This window comes from Girardinichthys multiradiatus, chromosome 2, assembly GCF_021462225.1.
Source record: "Girardinichthys multiradiatus isolate DD_20200921_A chromosome 2, DD_fGirMul_XY1, whole genome shotgun sequence".
Lineage (NCBI taxonomy): Eukaryota > Metazoa > Chordata > Actinopteri > Cyprinodontiformes > Goodeidae > Girardinichthys > Girardinichthys multiradiatus.
Genome location: NC_061795.1, coordinates 35,287,762 through 35,304,316, shown reverse-complemented (window position 1 = coordinate 35,304,316; position 16,555 = coordinate 35,287,762). Strand labels below are relative to the sequence as shown.

At 39.6% G+C, this 16,555-nt stretch overlaps 1 protein-coding gene across 12 annotated transcripts in view; it reads left to right on the top strand.

Annotated features, from left to right (window-relative positions):
- The window catches only part of LOC124855429 (leucine-rich repeat-containing protein 4C-like), a 238,572-nt gene that overhangs the window by 162,467 nt on the left and 59,550 nt on the right, over window positions 1–16,555 (top strand). For 11 of the 12 annotated variants that reach the window (XR_007035089.1, XR_007035090.1, XR_007035092.1 and 8 more), the window contains one exon: window positions 14,490–14,582. The exons of the other annotated variant lie outside the window; for it this stretch is intronic. The gene's annotated coding sequence lies outside the window, so the exon portion shown is untranslated. The remainder of the gene's footprint in view (window positions 1–14,489; window positions 14,583–16,555) is intronic. 12 annotated transcript variants of the gene reach the window in all.

The window sequence follows — 16,555 nt, the reverse complement described above, 5'->3', positions numbered from 1 at the left end:
GATGCACATCAGAGAAGCATTGGTGTCAACACTGAAGCTAAACCAGATTGTGTACTTGTAAAAAAGAAAACATTTGTATCTATAAACAATTAAAGCTTTAATATGTGGTATTTTACACAGGGTACAGGAAATCAACACATAGTACACCGCTAAGTAAAAGGCAATTAGCATGCAGACCCACACAAAGGTAATAAATATAAAAACAAAAAAATAATAAGTGACTGTAAAGTACAGTTATTAAACATAGCATTAAAAAGGTGTGGCTGAGTAGGGTGATTTAGAAAATGTACAAAAAGTGCATGTATATCTGTGCATAAAAAATCACAGTCTATGAAACACAAATGTGCAAATAACAGTAGGGATGTAAACACTTATTGAGACTGTAGGGAGCAGTGATTGTTATGAAGTCTAGCAGCTGCTGCGAGGAAGGATCTGTGATAATGTTCCTTTGTGCACCTAGGCCGCGGCAGTCAATGTAGGAGCTCTCCAGTTCTGCAACAGTTTCATGCATGGGGTGGGAGACACTTTCCATCAGTGATGTTACTTTTGCCAGAGTTCTTCTATCTCCCACCACCTGCACTGTGTCGAGGGGGCCTTCCTGACGAGCTTATCTAAACCCTTCCTCTCAACTCTAGATAAGCTGCTGCGCAAACATAAAACAACACAGAAGATGGCTGATGTCACCACAGAGTCAAAAAAGGTCTTCAGGAGCACCCTTAAGGAGCATCCAAAAGATCTCAGTCTCCTGAGCAGGTACAGTCTGCTTCAAACCTGTTTATTGTTCAGGTGAACACCTAGGTACTTAAAAGAATCCACTATCTCAAAGTCAGTTCCCTGGATGTTCACCAGTGTGGTGGGTCTGTGGCCTGCTGAAATCCATGACCCCCTCCTTGGTTTTCCCTGCGTTGATCAGGAGGTTGTTCCGCTGGCACCAGTCCACAAAGTCGTGTGACTACTGTACTCTGAGTACTGACTCTGGCAGAATCATTTGAAACCTTTTGTAGGTGGCAGCCTGGGGAGTTGAGGGTAAATGGTAAATGATAAACCCTTGTAAAGCGCTTTATGAAGTCTGAGGACTCCAAAGCACTTTACACTACAATCAGTCATCTACCCATTCATACACAGATTAACACACTGACAGTGGTAAGCTAAATTATAGCCACAATGTTGGCTACAATGTAACGGGACGAACCCCTACCACCTGAGCTACCTGAGCACCGTGAAGTCTGCAGTGTTGAGGGTGAACAGGAACAGTGCCAGCACAGTTCCCTGCAGGTCCCATGTATTGCAGAACAGCCTGTCAGAGACATAGCCAGGTGTCCTCACATACTGTGGACAGATAGTGAGGTAGTCCAGTATCTGCATGGACACGTGGTGGTCCACTCCTGACAGCTCCAGCTTGTCCCTTAGAAGTCCTTGCTGGATGAAATTAAAAGCATTTAATTTATCGTATATTATGTTTTAAGGACTTTCTCATAGACAGTGTTTACACTATTTGTGGTTCTACAGCCGCCTGCAAATTTGACATTTAACACATTTATTCAGAGTTTTTTTTAATATATATTTTCTAATACCCATCTCTCACTGATATTTTACTCGTACTTGTTGTCTCCCGCTTCATCTGGGACCAGGTTGCGGGGCAGCACACTCAGTGGAGACGCCCAGACTTCCCTCTCCCGAGACACCACCTCCAGCTCCTCCGGGGGGAGCCCAAGGAGTTCCCAGGCCAGCCGAGAGACCAGCGTGTTTTGAGGGAGGCGTCCAGGAGACATCTGATACAGATGCCTGAGCCACCTCATCTGACTCCTCTTGATGTGGAGGAGCAGGGGCTCTACTCTGAGCTCCTCCCAGATGGCCAAACTCCTCACCCTATCTCTAAGGGAGTGCCCTTACGTCACCCTGTGGAGGAAGTTCATTTCAACCACTTGTATCTGGGATCTCGTTCTTTCGGGCATGACCCAAAAGTAATGCCCATAGATGAGGGTAGGAACGTGGACCAACCGGTAAATCGAGAGCCTCGCTTTTTGGCTCTGCTCTCTTCACCACAAGGGACTAGCACCACGTCCCGATTACAGCAGCAGCCGCACCGATCCATCTGTCGGGCTCACGCTCCATTCTCCTGCACTTGTGAACCTGAGGTACTTGAACTCCTCCACTTGGGGCAGGAACTCCCATCCAACCTGAAGAGGGCAAGCCACCCTTTCAGAGAACCATGGCCTTGGACTTGGAGGAGCTGATCGTCATCCCAGCTGCTTCAAACTCACACTCATTTGCAAAAACAACTGGATGGCCCCCAACTCCGTACTCCTGGATCAAATGCCTTCTCCAGTTCCACAAAACACGTGGACTGATTGGGCAAACTCCCATGAACCCTCAAGCACCCAGTAGAGGGTGTAGAGTTGGTCCAGTGTTTCACGGCCACAATAGTTTTGTTGTGGTTGTCCTTGAGACATTTTATGTGTGGAGAACTAGCAAATGCCAATGAAACCTAAAAAACAATGTATTTTAGGTCCAAAAAAAAATTAAAAGCTTTCAAAGTTACACTAGCCTTTAGTTAATTTGCTTTTAATTAAATAATTTTATCTACTGGCTGTAAATGTAAACATGCTGCACATTAGCACAGTTGTTAGTATTGGTGCCCTGTAGTAAGAACATCGGTTTGAATCCGGTCCTTTTTCTTGATGGTGTTTGATGTTCTCTTTGTGTTTGTGTAGGATTTTTCTCGGTACTCCAGTTCCCTCCTGCATTCCAAAATCATGCATATTTGGTTAACTGGTTACTTTAAATTACCCTTAGGCTTGAGTGTATACATACATACATGGTTTTGTGTCTTTATATTGCCCGATGGTAGACTGGCAACCTTTCAAGGTGTACTCTGTATCTTGCTCAATGTCTCTTCGTGACAGAAATGAGTGACCCTACCTTAAGCGGGTAGACAAAAAGTATAAATTGGTGGATAAAGTTAAACAACTAATGTATTCTTTGATATACTAAACTCTGACTTTTCTTCTGCTAAGGCTATTGAAATGCTTATTGCGTCAGTCAAATCTTTAAGTCCTTTATTAAATATTTGTTTGTGGCACTTTTTTTCTGATTCGCGTCATTATAAAAGGTTTGCCTTAGTTTAAAGTGATCACTCTATTAAATTCCTTCAAACTCTATATTATCTCAGTAATCTATTAAGCAGACAATGCTGAATCTTCTGCTTCCTTCTGCACTGAACTGGTTACCTATGTGCCTTCAGTCACACAGGTATTCCAGGGAAGCAACAATATGCCTACTGATTTCAGTTTTGCTGTTTCGTTTATAATGGGAAAGCTAAAGGCAGCTGGCCACTGGGAAATTGCACAAACAAGCAGGCTCAGGGCAAGCAAAGCTCCTTCAGAAAGCCAGAACATCAGTGCTATTGTTAGCACATAGCAGGAGATTAGCGCTGATGGCTGGATGTGAGCTAGCAGGCTTGGCTGGTGTTCTGTGTCAGTTGATAACCAAACCCACCCCTGCTGCCACTGCAACCGTGTCAAAATTAGTCAGAATAGCTGCAGACAAGGCTTCCTATAACACATTAGTCAATCAATTTACAAGATTGGATTAGTATCAGTAAAATGAATCCTGCAATCCTTTTAACTAAGTACTTTATCAGCATCAGATGATTTACTTTTCCTTGTTTGATTGAGTTCCAAAGAGGAAAAGCTCATAGCAGATGTAACAATCCGGAGCCAAGTCATAAGCTGAAAAAATTGCTTTGCATTCTGAAAAGGACAAATACACTATAGAGATCAAATTAAAATGCTCCCGTTCTCCCCAGCGGGGTGGTGCAGCCATATACCAGCTTAAACATTGCATGAAAACTGTAGCAGACTAGAATACTCTGGCTGCAAATTACATGTTGTCTGTGCCTTTCATTTTTACTGTGTAACTATTTCTGAACCACAGACAATGTACCCACATCCCTAGACACACACAAACACATAATTTTCCAGTGCCTCTAACTGATTATAGTCCATGATTAATTAGCAGACAGATTGCTAAACGGTGTTGAACAGGCTTTGATGTGCAGAGGTAAAGAGTATACCCTCCATGGAATTCAATAATGTCCTCCATGCCCAGATCCTTCTCTCATTCTTTCCTTCCTCTGCATCCTTCAATCTATTCCTTCCTTTCTTTCTATATAAAGCTCTTCTGGGTTAATCATTCCTAGAGGACGACAGCTCTGTAGTGATGCAAAGAAGTGCCACACAGCTGTGCAGAATAAGGTTCTTGTACAACCACTTTCAATGATTACAGACCCTTAAGGGATAAATCCATATCTTACTGTCACAGGACTTCCTACCCTAGGCTAGGGTATGAGTTTTTATGCTGGGCTTTGTCTCAACCCCACTGAACCCACTTGACCTTTTCTATCATTTATCCTTATATTTGCATGTCCTTTTACTTTGGCACCTCATGAGCATTTTCTAATCTTGATCTTACTATACAGAATTCCTTCACCTCGTCAAGCATTTATTTTTGCTCATGGATCCGGTGGGAGACGCATATTTAATTCGTCTGTTTGCATATGGGAGACATGTCCAGCTCTGATAGATAGCTCCAGCTCTTGCAGTCTTGCAGTAGGTCAGGGTTGACAATAGAACCGACTTTGAAACTTTCCAAGGGATGCATCCTTAAACACAGAGAAATAAATAAAACACGCATCGCATGTACTGTACACTAAGTACATTCAGTATACTAATATGCTATTCCCTTACTGCAATAGAAATGTGGACTCAAAGACACTTGTTATAATTGATTCTATTTCAAAGTAATCAATCATGTACATAAAGCCTGCATTATTTACCAGTGTCTACAAAAGCAGGACATGAATGACATAGCTGTAGCAGAAAAGGGGAATGGAAGGAGCACATTGAGAGCATGGAAATAATCTTTAAAGTCTTCTTGTTACCTCACATGAAATCAGCCATTGCCTGTAATCATTTTATCTGCCCCATGTCCAGATTAGCCTGCATGTTAACTCTCTTAATCAATGTGGTTGCAAACTGTGATGTGATGTGACTGCTAACATGGAGTCTCTGTGTCACCCTTTCCTTTTACCACATACACACTCACTTGCAGGGTCTCTAGCTAAAGTTAAATGTCTGCCAGCTGAGCATGTCCCTCAGTTGGGCTTTTGTTCGCCGCCAGCTGAAGCCTTGTAATTTGTCCACCAGCAATTTGTCAGGACTGAAGGTTTAGGGAGGCCATATTTGTTGAACGTTCCATCTAACAAGCAGAAATCCAAAATAATTTTCAAATTATATTCTGCTGTGGTTGTATTTTAGTAATTTGAATAATCTGAGACAATTAGCAGAAACATTAACATTTTAGAATTCATAACTTGTCTATGTTTATATTTGTATGCTGGATTAATGTACTTGTGTATTTGCAACTTTGCCCATTATTATTATTAAAGAAACTGTTAATCAGGTTTCAAAACTGAAGGATTTCTTCATAAAATGTTCTTGATTTTGTTTGAATTTACTATTTACAGCTGAGACATATACATTTGAGTTGTTGCTAATTGATATGCTCATTGACCAGGTTAACTATTAGCAATCCATGTTAATAATGAGTTTCTATGGAATGTTTTTGATTTCCAAGCATAGGTGTTCACTAGAGGATGTTGCATAGTGCAGTTTGTTATTTAATAAGATATAAATTGTCAAAAGTGCAGAAAACACATTTTTTTCTGCGCTGTTCACTAAGTTTTATATGCTTGCCAGCCATCTTGGATTTTTTGGTGGTGATTAGAGAGAAATATTGGACTTTCCTAGGTGGTATTCTAACCTGTGGAGAAACTTGGACATTTCTGCTTTTAAATAATTGAAATGCATTATTGAACCACAACCTTTAGTTCCACATATGCTGTGCCAATGGATAATAAATGTGTTATAAGACGTTTGAAAACACTGACTTTGATGCCAGATTTGTTGTGTTTTGAATCAATGCACTAATCTATTGGTAAAATCCAAACCACACTTTTTCCTAAAATTCAAAACATGTTCCTAGTGCCACAACATTAACATATGTCATGTTTAATAATCTTTTGGTACCCAGTTGTGTGAGGAGCATCTGGGCTTATAATTTGGTTCAGCTGTTTTATTTTAAAAAGCATTTTGATATATGTGACAGGGTGTGGCAAACCCAGGAACAGGTTCATTTTTAGTTATTTACAGATTCTGAAAGAGTGGAGTCTAAGCTTTCCTATGATATCAAACATGTGGAAATCAAACACGAATTGAAGAAGATATGACCATTTGAATGTTGGCACTCTCCAAAATACTTTAAGGAGAAAACAAGCTTCAAAGTTCTGTTAGAATCACCCTGGAATTTGAATAACTTTGTATAACTTGCTGCAGCACCTCCCCCAACCCCTCTGTTTGTCAACAGAAACTCCAATGACTGCACTGTCAATGAACTCAGAGCACTATTTTTCTACTTAAAGATAATGTACAGCACTGCTTTACAAAAATTGTATTTCATTTAACAAACACTTTTCAACTGTGCAAACAATTACAACACCAAATTTAGTGGTAACACACACACAAAAGAAAAACTAAGTATAAAACTTAACTTAAAAAACTTGACATATACAAAATTGAGAAATGTCAACTGTTTAAGTTTTTTTTTTTTTTTTCTGTATGTTATTTGTGTCTGCAAATTGCATCATGACTGCAACATGGTCTGAAATTAACATGTTCATACATTGTTATTCCGGCTCTTTTTAATTGCTCTTTTAATTAGAAGCAATCGATCACTCTATAGGTGAAACAATAATTCAATTCAATTCAATTCAAAAATACTTTATTAATCCCAAAGGGAAATTAAGTGTTGTTATAGCTCATATTATGAAGGTTTCCTCAAAGAGCCGTTGTAGATGCTGATGGCTGTGGGCAGGAAGGATCTCCTGTAGCGCTCCGTCTTACAGCAGATCTGAAGAAGCGTCTGACTGAAGACACTCTGTTGTTGTAGGACAGTCTCATGAAAAGGATGCTCAGGGTTCTCCATAATGTTCTTCATTTTATGAAGAATCCGTCTTTCCACAATGATCTCCAGAGGTTCCAGAGGAGTCCCCAGAACAGAGCCAGCCTTTTTTATCAGCTTGTTGAGCTTTTTTAAGTCCCTGGCTCTGATGCTGCTTCCCCAGCAGATGATGGTAGAAGAGATCACACTTTCCACAACAGACGTATAGAAGATATGCAGCATCTTGCTGCAAACACCAAAGGACCTAAGCTTCCTCAAGAAGTACAGTCTGCTCTGTCCCTTCTTGTAGATGGCTTCACAGTTGCATCTCCACTCTAGTCTGTTGTCCAGGTGAACACTGAGGTATTTATACTCCTCCACCACCTCCACCTCTTCTCCCATGATAGAAATAGTTTTTGACTTATTCCTGTTTCTCTTAAAATCTACAATCATCTCCTTTGTTTTAGTCACGTTCAAAATGAGATGATTGTTTCCACACCATGCCACAAAGTGGTCCACCACCTTCCTGTACTCAGCTTCCTGTCCATCTCTGATCCACCCCACAACTGCAGAACCATCAGAGTATTTCTGCAGATGACAGGAGTCTGTCTTGTACTGGAAGTCTGAGGTGTACAGAGTGAAAAGGAATGGTGAGAGTACCGTCCCCTGTGGTGCTCCTGTGCTGCTGACTACCTGGTTAGACTCACAACCCTTCAGTCTCACAAACTGTGGTCTGTTTGTCAGGTAGTCTTTGATCTTTGATTGTTGAGGCCTCCACCTGAGTCTTCTGGAGTTTCTGACAAAGCAAATCAGGTTGGATTGTATTAAATGCACTGGAGAAATCAAAGAACATGATCCTCACAGTACTACTGGCTTTGTCCAGATGACAGTGGGTTTGTTGAAGCAGATGTATGATGGCATCTTCAACTCCAACTCCACAGCGATAAGCAAACTGAAGGGGGTCCTGGTTTACTGTTTGCTTACTCAGGTGGGCCAACAGGAGTCTCTCTAGGACCTTCATGATGTGAGATGTCAGGGCAACAGGTCTATAGTCATTGAGGACTGATGGGTGAGTTTTCTTTGGTACCGGAACAAGACAGGAGGTCTCCCACAACACCGGAACCTTCTTCTGGGCCAGTCTAAGGTGCCTTTAGGACTCTACGGCTGACATGATCTGGACCTGCAGCCTTATTCCTATTCAGTCTCTCCAGTTGTCTCTTCACCTGACTTCTTGAGACACACAGGTGGAAGGGGGAAGCAAAGGAAGCATCAGCATCTTCTGATATGGTTGAAGGCAAACATGTAGAAGCAGAAGGGTCTATGGCTGAGGTGGAAGATAAAAAATGTGAGGTGTTACTGGACAGCTGTGGGTCCTGTGGGTCAAAGGAAGATGGAATGTCTGTTTGGCTGTGAGCAGGAGAGGAGGACGCAAAGTTTGTTTCTGAACTGAACCTATTAAAGAATGTGTTCAGTTCATTGGCTCTGTCCAGACCTTCATTGGTCTGATCATCCTTCTGCTTGAAGCCTGTGATCTTCTTCATCCCTGTCCACACATCTCTGATATTGTTTTGCTGGAGCTTGCTCTCCAGCTTCTTCTTGTACACCTCCTTGCTGTCTCTTATCTCAACTTTACGTTGCTTTTGTATAATCCTCAATAATTATCTGTCTCCCTCTCTCAAGGCTCTTTTTTTCTTGTTAAGCAGGTCCTTCAGGTCACTGGTGATCCAAGGTTTGTTATTGGGGAAGCATCTCATGGTTCTGGTGGGGATGATGTTATCCACACAGAAGTTTATATAGTCGGTTACAAATGTACATGGGAATGTACATGATTATTTGAAGGTTGACGTACAAAATTTGGAAAGGGAATAGTACATTTTTGTGATGTTTTTGAGAATGGGATCAGCTTCTTCAGCCCCTTTGCCCTCTGGAAGATTGCTTGTACATTGGGATGTGTATTGCTTTCTATTCCTATAAGATGCAGCCAATTTTATTTATTTTTTTCTCTTTAACATGTTTGGTCTTGTTTTTTGTTAGTGTTTGTCCGATGACATGCCACAAATTGCATCTGTCAGTGCTATTTTTGTTTTTGTTCTTATCTCTGTAATAAGGGGAACATTTTAGAAATGCTGTTAAAAAATAAATATAGGAGCTTTCTGTACCTCCAGCATCAGTTCAGCCTTGCTGTGTAGGAGGATACATAATTAATATTTATATATGCTCATTAACACTATGAAAGAATGCAGGTGAGATTTTTTTAATTATTATTACAAAATGTGTTTCGTGAAGTAATTTTAACCGTCTGCTCGTGCTTTAGGCATATCTTGCAATGTGAAGAAGTATGTACACAAAATCAAAAATTTGTTTTTTAATGACCACTTTAAAACTACTACACTGAGGCACTGAATTCTTTGGGTCTTTCTGTGATTACTGAAAAATTATATTTTAAGAACTGCGAGGAGGTTGCTCATGTTTTTCCTTCTCTTTTTCTCATCATTGCTAGGTATGCCAGATTTTCTTTTTCACAGCATGAGAAATGTATTCTAAGCTTTAACTGCTGCTGAGGAACTCAACTTAACCATCTCCTGGTGACCAATATACTCAATTCTCCCCAGCTGGGTGTCCAATACTATGGAAACGCACTTCATACCAGTTGTGGGGAAGGAGCATGAGCATGGGATGAATCTTTTCTTTCTTTCTTTCTTTCTTTCTTTCTTTCTTTCTTTCTTTCTTTCTTTCTTTCTTTCTTTCTATAGCATGGGAGGTTTGCTTTAGCTTCTTGATGAGATTCAAGGTACCAAATACCAAGTACCATATAAATATCAACTGCCTGTCTAATGCTAGCGATTTCAGGTAATTTATCTATGCCAAAATACATAACCTACTGTTAGCTGGGTGTTTGCTTTAAGTTGACCCCAAGAATAACTTGTTAACTGCCTCAATGTTTGTATAAGATGTATTTTACTGTGTGGCACTAGGCTGTTTTCGGAGCCTGAGGAAGAGGCAGCGTAGGAAGGCCGGTGCAGTGCATAAAAGACGGTGCACTCTGTTACTTCTAAACTTTGAATCCAGAGCTGTTTAATCATTTTGATCATGCACCCTCTTTTGGATGATATAAACGTATTGCAAGTGTTGCATTGGGCTGACTGGTTATTTATTTATTTTATTTCGCACACATTTCCTGCAGATTCGTCTTCGTTGGTGTTCACCGGCTTCTTCCAGTCGATGGACTGGATATTGATACTGGGAATCGAAATTTGAAATTTAATTTGAATGATTCTAGGAGATTTGGAATGAATCCAATCCATTCTCGAGATTTGAAACCTAACCGTAATTATGGGAGGTTCAGGCCTTATAGACTGTGGTGAATGTGAACGCTCATGTCATAATTTAGATACAACCGAAAATTACATTCTTGTTTCCTGTTTTACTTCAATATCATGTGTATTACGGTAATGTAAAATAATTCCCGAAGTGGTGCTGTAAAGATAATTACTATACAATAATTTTATGTTGTACATTTGTGCCAGAAAATTCCCAATTATCAGTTGTGTTGTTTAATTATTGTAAGCAGTGATACTTGGAGATAGTTTTTCAGTGCCTTGATGGAAAATATTTTTACATATACAGTACAGACCAAAGGTTTGGACACACCTTCTCATTCAAAGAGTTGTCTTTATTTTCATGACTATGAATATTGTAGCTTCACACTGAAGGCATCAAAACTATGAATTAACACATGTGGAATTATATACTGAACAAAAAAGTGTGAAACAACTGAAAATATGTCTTATATTCTAGGTTCTTCAAAGTAGCAACCTTTTGCTTTGATTACTGCTACACACACTCTTGGCATTCTGTTGATAAGCTTCAAGAGGTAGTCACCTGAAATGGTTTTCACTTCACAGGTGTGCCCTGTCAAGTTTAATAAGTGGGATATCAAGCCTTATAAATGGGGTTGGGACCATCAGTTGTGTTGTAGGCGACTGTGGCTCAGGAGGAAGAGTAGTCGTCTTGCAATCAGAAGGTTGTGTGTTCGATTCCAGCTTCCTCCTGCCATATGTCGATGTGCCCCTGGGCAAGGCACTTAACCTCAAGTTGCTTACCGATCTGTGTATCGGTGTGTGAGTGTTAGTGAGTGCGATTGGGTGAATGTGGCTCTAGTGTAAAGCGCTTTGAGCTGTCCGTATGACTGGAAATATAAGTTCAGTCCATTTACCATTTACTATTTGTGCAGGAGGTGGATACAGTACACAGCTGATAGTCCTACAGAATAGACTGTCAGAATTTGTATTATGGCAAGAAAAAAGCAGCTAAGTAAAGAAAAATGAGTGACCATCATTACTTTAAGAAATGAAGGTCAGTCAGTCCGAACAATTGGGAAAACTTTGAAAGTGTCCCAAGTGCAGTCGCACAATCCATCAAGCGCTACAAAGAAACTGGCTCACATTAGGACCGCCCCAGTAAAGGAAGACAAAGAGTCACCTCTGCTGCGGACGATAAGTTCATCCGAGTCACCAGCCTCAGAAATCGCAGGTTAACAGCAGCTCAGATTAGAGAACAGGTCAATGCCACACAGAGTTCTAGCAGCAGACACATCTCTAGAACAACTGTTAAGAGGAGACTGTGTGAATCAGGCCTTCATGGTAAAATAGCTGCTAGGAAACCACTGCTGAGGACAGGCAACAAGCAGAAGAGACTTGTTTCGGCTAAAGAACACAAGGAATGGACATTAGACCAGTGGAAATCTGTGCTTTGGTCATATGAGTCCAAGTTTGAGATCTTTGGTTCCAACCACCGTGTCTTTGTGCGGCACAGAAGAAGAAGCCTGGTTCCCACCGTGAAGCATGGAGGAGGAGGTGTTGATGGTGTGGGGGTGCTTTGCTGGTGACACTGTTGGGGATTTTTCCAAACTTGAAGGTATACTGAACCAGCATGTCTACCACAGCATCTTGCAGCGGCATGCTATTCCATCCGGTTTGCGTTTAGTTGGACCATCTTTTTTTTTTTCAACAGACAATGACCCCAAACACACCTCCAGGCTGTGTAAGGGCTATTTGACCAAGAAGAAGTGATGGGGTGCTGCGCCAGATGACCTGGCCTGCACAGTCACCGGACCTGAACCCAATCGAGATGGTTTGGGGTGAGCTGGACCGCAGAGTGAAGGCAAAAGGGCCAACAAGTGCTAAGGATCTCTGGGATCTCCTTCAAGACTGTTGGAAAACCATTTCAGGTGACCTCTTGAAGCTCATCAACAGAATGCCAAGAGTGTGCAGAGCAGTAATCAAAGCAAAAGGTTGCTACTTTGAAGAACCTAGAATATAAGACATATTTTCAGTTGTTTCACACTTTTTTGTTCAGTATATAATTCCACATGTGTTAATTCATAGTTTTGATGCCTTCAGTGTGAAGCTACAATATTCATAGTCATGAAAATAAAGACAACTCTTTGAATGAGAAGGTGTGTCCACACTTTTGGTCTGTACTGTACATCATGAAATCTTACCTTTATTAAACAACACAAGTAAATACAGTACCATTGAGTGATTTACCTAATTATTTTAAACAAATTCTTGATGTTTATTACCAGTGTATCAAGCATAAACAAGCTGCAAAATTGGTAAGTCAACATAAATGTCATTATATGACACACTGGTCACACCTAAAACTTCTTCTTAGTGTATTCAGTGATGTTTTAGTATAGATAATTGTTATTCCATTGCAACACTATTATTGTGCATGTGGTTGTGTCTGTTTAGTTACTTTACACATGCAGGATTTTTTTTCTTCCTTCTATCACACTCCATAACACCTGATGCTATTTTTGCAGTTCTAGGTGCAGTTGGTAGTGGTTAGTGCTGTGGCATCAGCTGTTTTAGAATATGTGTTCATATGTGTTTCAGTGCATCTTCTCTCACAAGCAAACCAGGGCAAAGCTTTGAAATTATCTTGGTTTGATCTGTGTCTTTTTGGGTGCCAAATTAAATGCACAGGCCATCAGCATCATTTGTAGAACTCAGTGACCATAGACCTCCAAAATCTGCAGGGTGAATCTGAGGCAGGAGGCGATGTTTGGTTCATTTCATTTGTCCAATGCTCTGCCTTTTGTATTTTTCTCTTGCTTTCAGTACTTTTATGTGTCTGACTGACTGTTTTTAATGTAGATGCACCTGACCACATATTCTTGGACAGACAACCAAAATCTAGAGACTTGTTTTGTTATAAAATCCAGGTTATGTAAACCATCAGAAAACACCATTAATGCATGATTTTCTCTACCTGAACCATATAACAGGCATTATTCAAGAAACTGTAACAGTGTCTAAGGAAATATCTAGATCACTTGAAGCATTTAATCTTCACCAAATTTGTTTCTGTGGAGTTCAGTTATACATTGATGTTTTTAAAGTGATCTAAGTGTCTACAAGTTGTCCAAGATTGAGTCATCCAGGCATCCTTTGACAAAAATGGATTTCACCTTGTTGGCCCATAAATATTCTGGATTTTCAAAATCTATCAGCTGTAGCGGAACCAATCAAAATGTGTCTCAAGCTGCAAAATATCATTTGGCATTACCCCTTCAAAGCTAGACTTTGCGAGTGTTGTCAGGGTAACAGAATAAAAGAGCATAAAAGGCACATAATTTATCTTTCGAAATGATAAAACCAAATTCATAAGCTTTAAACCACCCTTCAGCGAGTATGTGAGGTCTGACTGCTTAAGTGGCATTACAGAATGACTGTGTCCACTTCATATGTTTTGTTAATGTTATTTTGTTTTTACTCACATTTTCAAAATACCCATCATTGAATATTACATATTATCTAGATTCATGGTTTTTCATAACTCTGCAAAGAAGATCTTGATTGAATTAACTTCTATTTTTTCATTTTAATAGTTTTTAACAATAATTTCAATTAATATGCTCTGACAGCTCTGTTCCAGAGTGGAAAAAGCAGAGCAATTAAAAGGGATCTATTAAGGATGACATGTGGAACAACAGTCTACATGCAAAGAAAACTTATGATCTTCTGGCACTTTAAGAGAGTCTTTTCTCCATAGAGTCCTTAAAAATCAACTACCCATTTTGGGCTCAGTGCGATATACACAGCCTATAAGTGCCTCAAAGTGATCAAATAATTATAAGATAAATGATTGAGGATGCAGGGCCAGAACATGAACATGGAAATTGTAAACCGCTAGTGCTCAGCCTGAAGAAATGAATGAATTTTCATCAGGGCAGACAGAGCATGAGCATAGTGCAGCAGGGGTTTAAGTAACGTTATCATCGGGTCATCATTACAATATTTTAGCACTTGCCTAAATTTTGTAGCTGTCAAGCAAGCGTAGTGCATGTAACGTTGTAATAATAAACAAAGTATCAATTTAATTGATAGAAAAAAAAAGAATTATTCAAAGACACTCATTTGCATTAAAATCAATATAAACTGACCAATTCTTATTTGCTTAAATTGTTGCTCTTCTTCTGGCAGATGCCCTGCAAAAACAATGCCACTCAGCCGCTCCCCTCAATGCATCCTCACCTGACCAAAACAGTGAGCTGGAAGTTTTAAACTGCTAACATGGTAAGTACATCCAGAAGAACATATGCTAACCTCTTTATCTGATAAGGCAAGCATGAAGCATTGTACTTTCCCTATAGCAATTATTCCACACAGATCATGAATAATATATATTGCTAAGTTTTAGAATTTGTGAGGATTCCTGGAATTTTGCAAATTTTCTGGTTCAATTTGTGACGCCCTAAGATTCGGTTACGACATAGGTAGGATAGGTAAAGACAAATTGTAAAGGTTCAGGTTGATTTGCAGGTATATTGTCAAGAATTGCTTAAAGACAGACATTGTACAGGGCTGCTGCTGCATACAATTGCATGGACTTTTATAAAAGTCATTATAATAAAATAAAATATTACAAAACTGAATCAAAGGTACACACTTCCATTGTCATAGTTCTATTTTTGTGGTGGACCAAAAGGCAGACAAGCACGGAGAAAAGCAGAGGTGGTCAAAAACTCCTTTAATTTAAAGCGAGTCCACTTACATGCAAGTGAGGTGCAGGGTGACAAGATTATCCAGTTCAAGGACAAAATCCAAAAGACATCTCATGAGGACATTGAAAAGACATAACGACACTGCGTGGAACAAAGGATGAAGGCAAATTTAAAAACAGACAAAAGTAGACAAGAAACAATAGGGCAGGTAATCAGAGGAACAGGGAACAGGTGACACAAGGAGGCTGGGAGGCAGAGGGAGCAGGTGAAACAGATTAACCAATAAGGAGAAACACAGACCCAAGCAGAACAGGAGAAAAGATGACTAGAATAAAAGTAAACAGTAACTAAAGCTAACCTGTTAAAGGAGGAATTGGAGAATAAAGATAAACAGAAGAAACAAAGCTAAGAGGGACAATGAATGTAAAGGGAACAGAAACTGAGTAATTAAAAACTAAAAGAGGAAAACTAATGATGAGAGGAGAACAGACAGGGAGGCAAAGGGAAACCAGAATTGTCAGAACACAAAGTGATGAACAAGAATACAAAACTTCAAACAAGAGCATCTAGTAAAACAAAAACACCAAACCACAAACAAAGTCCAAAATCTCACATCCTGACATCCATAAAGGATATTAACATGTATACTAAGTGTTATCTTGTCAACTGTTTTACCAAGGTAATGCAGGAATGGTTTTTATTTAAGCCAAATGTGTCCAAACACCATTACAATGTGAGACAGATATACAATATATATTGGTGGTGTTTATATATATTTGGGTTTACTCTCTAGCTCTTTGATGGGATGGTGACAGACATTGCTAAAGGCATAGAGTCAAACTCTGATAATAGATGCATTCGCAGTTACATGCACAACTACGCTTGCATGGTAAATGCAGCATAAACTATATTAATAAGATACGCATTCAGTGATGCATGGGGTTCTTTAAAAGGACCAAATCCAGTCATATGACATTTACTGTCACATGCATTAAAACAGAAACAGGCAGCAAAAGCAGGAGAGAACACCAATAAAGCTTACCTGTCATGGCTTCACTGTTTGCACTGAAATTATGTCTGAATAATCAATTTTAATTGTGTTCAGTCTGTATGACTCTACTAATACTCAGCTTCACCATTAATTAAACTTGAGGGCTGCAAAGCTTTTTATTTCTTTATCCAGAGTATTGGATGGCTTTATGCCACTGAAAGAAGAGTATGAAAGCTGAAGTGATTTATATTTTACAAAATGTCTGTTATTAAAAATGGTAAACAAAATATTAAATAAGTTAATGTCTTTTTTTAACCTCCAGAGCATTGGTGGTGGACTGATATTCAGTGCTCCACAAGATCCTAGATTATTCTTCCCAAGCAGTAAGGGAAGGCTATGGCCACTATTAGTGACAGTTAGTGATAAAGAACAACAATTTAGTCAATGTAAGAGTATGTTTCTTGTCATTAAAACAATTTTGACTAAAAACCTTTAAGGAATCCTGTACCTGGTTGAACACTGGAAATGTAAACAGTTACAAACAAGTAATAATC